Raw genomic sequence first — 8,081 nt, forward strand, 5'->3', positions numbered from 1 at the left:
GTTTTTCTGCTTTATTCTGTGTTGGGAGCAGTCGGTGAAAGCTGCTCCCCGGGCGGGGCGCTCCCAGCTGGAGCCCTCCTGGGGAGGGCTGCTGGTTCCTGCCTGATTTCCTCACCTGTGTGTGCCCGTGGAGCAGAGCAGCGTGTGCCTGGTAGTGCAGCTGTGCTTGGCGGGGGGGTGGGGAGGGGTGAGTACCGGACCCCTCGTGCTGCTCCTCTGAAATATGCTCAGATTACCTGGAAAAACCAAATCTGGTGGTGAGTTTGTGTCCGGTGAGGTGTGTTTGGGGGGTGGGGGGGGCTGCTGTCCTTCCCGTGGTGCAAATCGGGCGGTGATTTCCCGGGCGGAGCCGTCGGGGTCCCGGGCCGGCTGGGGCTGGCGGGTAACGGAGTAGGGGCTGGGCTGCGGGGGGGAAGGTGGGGGACGCGAGCTGAAGTACTCAGTGCAATTAGGAGAGAGCGCAATTAAGAGCAGAGTTGTGTTTTTTGATACCGTGCGATTGATGGCTGCGTTCGCTGGGCTGGGATTGAAACGCCGATCACCGTGACCTTAGAGGAACTGCTATTTTAATTAAAAGGCTCAGAGAAAAAAAGCCTGGGGTGAGCTATTTATTATTTATCAAGTGTTTGCCTTCCAGCCGTTAGCCAAAGGTCAGCGGCTTTGCGGGGGGGTTCGCTGGGGGCCAGCACCCGCCGGGCTGCGAGCGCTGCGCCCCGCGGGGCCGGGGCCGTGTCCGCCAGGGGGGGACCGCGCAGCGCGGCCAGGCGGGGCCGGGGGGGCCGGTGCTCGTGCTCGTGCTGTGGGTTGGTTTCCGTGTTTCTGCCCCACGCTCCGTGGCCGGAGGGCTGACGGCACGCGGAATGGCTGTGATGGAATTGCCGGCTCTGCTTTCGTGCCGGGGTCTGGCACGCGTGGAAACGAGCCCGAGCTTTTCTCCAGGAATCTGTTTCCCGTAGGAGCGATCTGGGCACGAGGCGCGGAACGAAGGGCTCGGGCGGGCGGAGGCCCACGCTGCTCCCCCCGGTACGAAAGCCGCAGCTGTGACCTCCGTGCTGCCCTTTGCCTTTGTGGGGCGTCGTGCGTTCCTGCAGCGTCCTTGTGCAGGGCAGAGCTGTCTGCTGGCGGCCGAGCACTCGCTAATGACCGGAGCGGAGCTTCTGCCATCTCGCAATCCTACACCCCATTACAGAGCAGTGTGTGACCTTTCCTGAGCTGAAGTGCTGACCTCTTTCCTCCTGAAAGATGAGCGGTGTGCGTGCAGCAGTTCCCCTTTCTGATTGCAGAGCTCTTTTTAAGTGACAACAAATGCCAAAGTATTGGTTACGGGGCTCCTCCAGGCATCACAAACGAGACAATTGAAAGCAGGAGGGAGAGGAGGAGCCCTCTACCTCTGTGACAGCCGGGCTGAAGGTCTCCCAAGGTCGGTTCCTAAAGCCAAGGGCGTCCCCTGGCAGTGTGAGGAAGCACAGGTCCCAGCCTGCGGTCTGGAGGTCTCTTGCAGAGCCTCGTGCTTCTCTCACTTGCTCGCAGCATCTGTGCTTGCCCGTGTTGTCGGCTCGCTGCCGCAGTGCTAGCAGTGAACCCAGCTGAGCTGTGCTGAGGGGGAGGCCACTATTGCTGCTGTGAGCTCCTCAAGTCAGGGCTCTGTTCTCCAGAGCTCCCCCTGAGCTGGGTGCCGGTAGAGCAGTGACCTCCTGTGAGCATGTCCTGTGCTGATGCTCTGCAGAGGAATTGCTGAAGAGAGGTGAAGTGGTGCGGGTGCGTGGTGCCTCCCCACCCCACAGTGCCCTGGCTGATGGAAGAGCCCTTCAGCTGCTCCCCAGAGTTCTGCAGTCAGCGCATCCCTGGCCACGTGTGGGTCATGCGCTGGCGGATTATCCCTGCTGTGTGCTGGGGGTATGGGAGCAAGGGGTGTAACAGAACTGGGCCTGGTGCCTGGAGCTGCCAGAGCAATTTGCAGCTGTGCCAGGGAGCTGGAGACCTGAGCGTGCAAGTGCCAGGCTTCACAAAGGCAGGTAGCAAGGCAGTTAATGCTCTGCAAATGCAGCTCTAGGTAAGCTCTTAGAGCCTTGCTTAGTTCCAGTTGTGGCAGTTTGAGCTGAAACCCTTCTGGATGAAGGGAGCCTTGTCATGGCGTGGGTTCTAAGTGGCCTGAATGGACAGAGGCTCTCGGTGGCCACTTCTCCCACCTTTGGCCACGCGTGCACACACACGCTTGGCCCCATCCCTGCGTGTTGGAGCGGGGCTGGGATGGGGCTGGTCACCCGCTGCCCATTGCTCACTGGGGACGCAGTGTCCACGGGGTCCCATCGGGGCCGTCCTTGCTGCTCTCTCGGTGCTGCTGCCTGTGTGCATACCCCGAGCTCATTCTGATGTGCGCTAATGCTATTATCCTCCAGAAATTGAAATCAAGTCTGAACCTATAATGTTTCACTGGGAGGGAATTGGGGTTATATATTCCTGTGTACAGCAGCATTCTATTTCAGTCATAGCATTTAATTATGATTGGTGTGTTAGTGCCCACCAGAGCATAACAAATTGTCATTATGTTATTCTGCTGAGTCTAATTTAATTGGCAAGTTGTCACAAAAGCAATTATCCATCATTTATTTTGTTGCCATAACCACATCTTGGAGAGCACCTGCTGTCTGAAGTGGAAAGGCTCTGCAGTCTCCTGGTCCTGGATTTCTTCCACTTGTCTGACACAAAGACACCATTTCTTCCTCTTATTTAAAAGCACATTCCCCGTTTCCTGCAGTGGTCCTGTGTGCAGGGCTGGAGCTGTGGGGGGGTCAGGGGCCCGGCCGAGCCCTCCAGTGTCCCATGGTGGTCCCAGGGCTCTGCTCCCTCCCGGACGCTGTGGCCCAATGTAGTGTGGTGCTTGTAGGGCTGCTCTCAATAAGCGACTTGCAGATACCTTATCTGGGCTCTCATAAAGATAGCAGGCTGGCAAGTGGAGATTAGTGGGTTCTTCTAATCTAGTGGGCAAAGTAATATAAGATTTCCCAAGGCTAACTCAAAATTGCAGATTTTCTCCTTCCTAAGACAGTGTGGGACTCTTAGCTATTAGCTGCGTGGGTCTGGGAGAGGGCACCCAAAATCACACAAGGCCAATGCAGACATGAGAGAACTTGAAGCCTGAGACACAGCGATGAATGAATAAATAGATGGAATCTGTTTTGATGTCTGTATTTCTCCCAGTTCCTCCCCTCTCCGCCCTGCCTGTAATCTCTTCCCCTCCTGTGGTTCTGATTAGCTGCTAATGAGAGGTGACTTTGTAGTTAAGGCACAGGTAGAGGGCTCTGTTCCTGGTCTGCTGTGGACACTGAGCCCTTCGTTTTTCCCTGCCTCGATTTCCCCATCTGTAAAGCAAGGCACCATTCACTGGAGATGGGTGTTGTAAAGTTAAGTGGATTGGTGTTTGCAGAGCAATTTGTTTTGAAGGTTGGGCTGTGTCAGCCTGCGCGATGGGCAGGGCTGGGCCCTGGGGTCAGTGCAGGAGGCAAACCCCCCTCCCAGGCTCCGTGGGGATTGCTGAGTGTGCCGGTGCCGTGATCCACGGTTCCTTCCCTCGGAAGTGGAGAAGCCGCCCAGGTTCAACCCTCTGCTCTGGAGGATTGGGGCTGTCAGCACCGGTACAGTCCTGAATCAGCATGCTTTGTGCTCAGATCTGAGCAGGCTCGTGGCACCTGTAACCAGGTACTGCTGCTGTGCAGTGCGGGCATGGCTGCGTGAAGGAAATGGACTGAAAACTTCATTAGCCCTACAAGACTTTACAAGACTGGCAGCCGCCTTGTTGCCCCCTTGTCCAGCCCCGTCCAGCATCCATCCCTGTCCCCATGGTCCCCTGCCCGCCTGCGCTGCAGCGATGTCCTCGTGCAGCGATGGTGGCACCAGGGGGTGCTGCGTGCTCGCAGCAAGGGCTGCAGCCATCGCTGCAGAGATGGCAGCAAGGTGACTTTGTTACCTGTGCGGCCGGGCAGTGCTATTGGTTTTATTCGATTGCTCCTCGGGATGATGAAGCCATTATCAGGATGATGTTTCCCATGGCAATGCTGGATGCTCGCTCTGCCCCTCACTGATAGGATATTTGAGCTTCTGTGCTCTGGGGGGGAAAACTCAAAAACTCATCCCTGTGCTGCGAGGTGGGCTCTGGCAGTGGGCTGGGGGCACCCGGAGCCCCACTTCCATCCCCTTGGCACCCAGGGGGGTCCCGGTGGTATCCCCGGGCAGCACGTATGGAATGCAGCCGGGGGTGGCTGTGATGCCTCTTATACCAGGGCCAGCGTTTGCTGATCGGATGTGAGGTGCCCTGAGCAGAGCCCACGGTGTCTGCTTGACCTCGCTGTGCTGTGCTGGTCTGAGGGCACGGGTCTGCTCGCTGCCGCACAGCGCCATGGCACCCAGCGTTGGTGGCAGTCAGTGCCTCGTGGCCTGGGTTTATCACAAAGATAACGGTGGTGTTTGCAGTCATACAGGGGAAAAGATAAGGGGAAGAGCTGGGGAGAACCTGGCTGGGCAGCAGAGATAAACTACTGTGTTGCAGGAAATTGAAATGTGAAACAGAAATCTCAAACGGGTGAGATACTTAGAAAGGTGCTGGGGTTGAGGCCGGAGCACCCCCAGGACGGGTCACAGTTCACCCATTGGTGCCCACACTCTGAGCTGCCTCTCGGGGCATCCCTTCACAGCTGCATGGTGGGGCCCAGCGAGAGAGCAGCTTTAAAACATGGAAGTGCTGCTGCAATTTCTTGGTGTCATGAGGTCACCCAAGGCCCCTGTGCCGACAGCTCTGATTTTCTATCACAGGACCCCCAAAGTTGCAGTCAGGAGCAGCTCTGTGCTGCGTCATAATGAGCGGCGGGGTCTTAATGTCACCTCACTCCAGCTCCATCTCACTGATGTGAGCGGTGAAATCCTCCTGAGCATCAGCAGCACCCGGTGTGATTCCTGTGTCTTTGAAATGCCCTTCAGAACACGGCTGCCAAAGTGAAAGTATCTTAGAGCGGTTTTCTTCTTTGTTCGGATCTGAAGCTGTGCTGGCACTCTGCGGGTGCTGGGGCTGCACCAGATGTGTGGGGTTATGGAACCTCTGTGCACGGAGCCAGGTGGGGGTTTGTGAAGCGTTCTGTTGCGGTGCGAGCAGAGCTGGGGATTGAAGTGCTGGGAGCTGAGGTGCTGCGCTCACAGCTGAGAAGGCCGAAATTATCTGGAAGGAATAGTGAAACTGGGAGCGAGAGGGAAGACCAGGCTGTGGTTGGTGGTGCTGGGAAGTAAATCAGCAGAACCTGGTTGGGTTGAGTAACCCGAGAGGCGATGTCGGAGTGTGAGGAGGGAGGTGTGCGGCAGGACGCGCTGTGCGCTGAACCCGGAGCTGCGGGGATGGGCTGTGCTGTGCAGGACGCATCAGTGGGCTCCTTCCTGAGAAGCGATCCTAGAGGTGCCTGAGGTGGACAGGAGAGAGATGCCGTTATTTCTCATTATCTCTATCACTCCGGTTACCTTCTGTGCTGGAAGACGGGCAGGAGCCGTGCTGCTGAGCTGCCCATAGCCCTCAGAAACGAGGCAGGCAGAGCTGGCGTGCCGATCCGATGTGTTAATTGTTGGTTAACCTTTGTGTAACCTTCAGAAAATCCCCGTTGCCATTGGGTTCCCAGCCCGGAGCACGCGGTGGCAGCAGGGCCTGTGGGTCCCCTTCTCATGGCTCAGTGGGGCAGATCTGCATCCGCACGGCGCTGTGGGGCTGGGTGGGGTGGAGGAGTGCACGCTGATGTAAACTCTTCCCCTTGGCCCCTTCCCACCGCCCTGCTGTGAGCAATCTGCGCGCCGTGAGATTGCCCTGTCCCTTCCAATGATCGTTAACGCTGCTTTTTCCCCGAGCCATCAGAAGCACTTTCCCCTCATCCCGGTGGTGGTTGCCCACTTTGCTTGTGCTGATCGCAGCACCCAGGGCAGTCGCATCCCATCGCGCTGCGGCTCAGCTGTTGGTGCCCCCGCTTTGTGCTCAGCCCCTGCAGGAGGCGGGGGGAGGGCATTTTTTGGAAGGGGAGAGGAATCTTGTATTTTTCTATTTTATATAGATATTGTAAACTTAAGTGAGAGTCCACCATGGTTGCAGTGCTCCAAGCGCCAGTTCAGCAAAAGGCTTTAATGGCACTGTTAAATTTAAGCCTGCTCTTATGTCTGTAGCTGTTAGTGAAGTGGTTTGGCACGTGCAGCAGTGTGCTCTGAGCTGGGGCTGTGCCGGGGCTCTGTTTTTCCTTGGGCAGAAGAATTAAGCTCGGGCTGGTATCACCTATTAATAAGGTGGCCAGTATCCGGGTAGTACTTGTGCGGTGCAACGGAGCTCATCATTTTTCTATATATGAGCAATTAAGCTGCACCAGGAGGCCTGTGTCTTTATATCATCACCTAATGACTGTGCAAAAGTATTCAGGGGAAGGAGAGGGAAAAAATCACATCCATATTTAATTGGCAAAGTTATCACCTTCACTTCAGAGCTCCAACTTGCGGCGCTCCTGGCCCAGTTCCAAGTCAGATCTATTTCCCCAGACTGGAAAGTGAGTCAAATGTCCTTATATTATACTTCTGCAACAAAATGCCATTTCAAAGCTCAGGAACGCGCTCGCCGCTGCGGTAAGTAACAGAGAGTCTCTGTTCTTTGCAACAAACAGGGGTACCTTGGAGCTGATGGGCTCCTTTCATTTTTGTGAGGAAATCATCGGTGTTGTTGTTATTACCCAGCCCCACGCTTGCCCGTCAGGTTGCATTTCTCATTGCACTAAAACAAAAAGCCATCTGGAGCGCCTCGTGCTGCTGCTGGGATCGCCGAGCGGCAGCGTCGCTGCTCTATTGCTCCCGAGGTCTCTTTTTGCTGTTTAATTCTCCAGCCCGTAGCTTCCATCCACGCACCCCCACGGCCCCGGTTCCCCCCTGCCCTCCTGGGCTCTCAGTGTCTCTGTGCCCGGTCCCGCAGTCGCTGGGCAGCGAGGAGCACGGGCTGCCGGCTTCCATTCGGCGTCGGAGCTGTCTGCTGCCATTCCAGGTGCTGTGTCTGTTCAAACACCTCACTTACGCACTTGGCGATGTCCTGCGAGCCCCATCCTCCTGCTGTGCAGCGCTCCGGGTCTGCTGGAGCTGCGTGGCCAGGTGCTGGCACCCCATGGGGCGGTGGGCCCAGCACAGGGGGTCCCTTTGCAGCCCCGCTCTGCTCATCGCAGAGCTTTTCCTTCTCTGCCTGTATTCTGTGAGACGGGGAAAGGAGAAGGGTGAGAAGAAGGGAAGGGGAAATATCGACACCTTCCATCTGCTAAAGCCCGGTAACTGGCCTCTGACACTTCTGTGCCACTTCATCTTCACAAAGCCCTGGCTCTCTGAAGATTAATTGATGTAGGCCACTCAACCCATTTTCAAATCCCTTTCAGTTACCATTTAAAACCTTCTGATTTATTTTTTTTGATAAAGTCACCGAGTCTTTTTATGGATTCTCAAACGATTGTCCGGCTTGACAAATTGGATTCTTAAAGCTGATTCTTTAAAGAAAAGGATGCGGTTTGACAAGACAAGAAACAGCTCATCTCGGAGACAGGGGGATAAACACACAAAGAAAGGCCCCGCTCCGCAGCGGCTGTCGCGCTCGTCAGCGCCGGTCTGATCTGCCAGAGATGGGGGGGCTGGGCCAGGGGGCCTGGGGGGCTTGAGTGGATGCATGGATGGGAGCAGCGGGTGTCGGATGTGTCCCAGCCCCGTGGTCACAGTGGTGCCACTCTTGATGGTGATGGCAGATGGGTTTTGTTGCCGGTGCTCGCGCTGTGCCATGCTGTGCTGCCCCACGCTGACCGGCACGAGGCTGTGGAGCCGGAGCAGTGTGATTTTGGTCCGTACCGGCCCGGGGTGACCCTGTGACATCCCTTCCCAGACCTGATGGCCTCCCCTCGTCGGCGCTTGCGAATGTCCAGGGATGAAACCTGTGTGTGGAAACGTAGCTGAGGCTGCTGCGTTGCTGAGAGCTGGGAACTGTCATTAATGTTATTAATGCGATTGCTTAACGAGCGCTTTGCTGCTGCTCTGCTGTGGGTTGA

This window comes from Numida meleagris, chromosome 18, assembly GCF_002078875.1.
Source record: "Numida meleagris isolate 19003 breed g44 Domestic line chromosome 18, NumMel1.0, whole genome shotgun sequence".
NCBI classification, from domain to species: Eukaryota; Metazoa; Chordata; class Aves; order Galliformes; family Numididae; genus Numida; species Numida meleagris.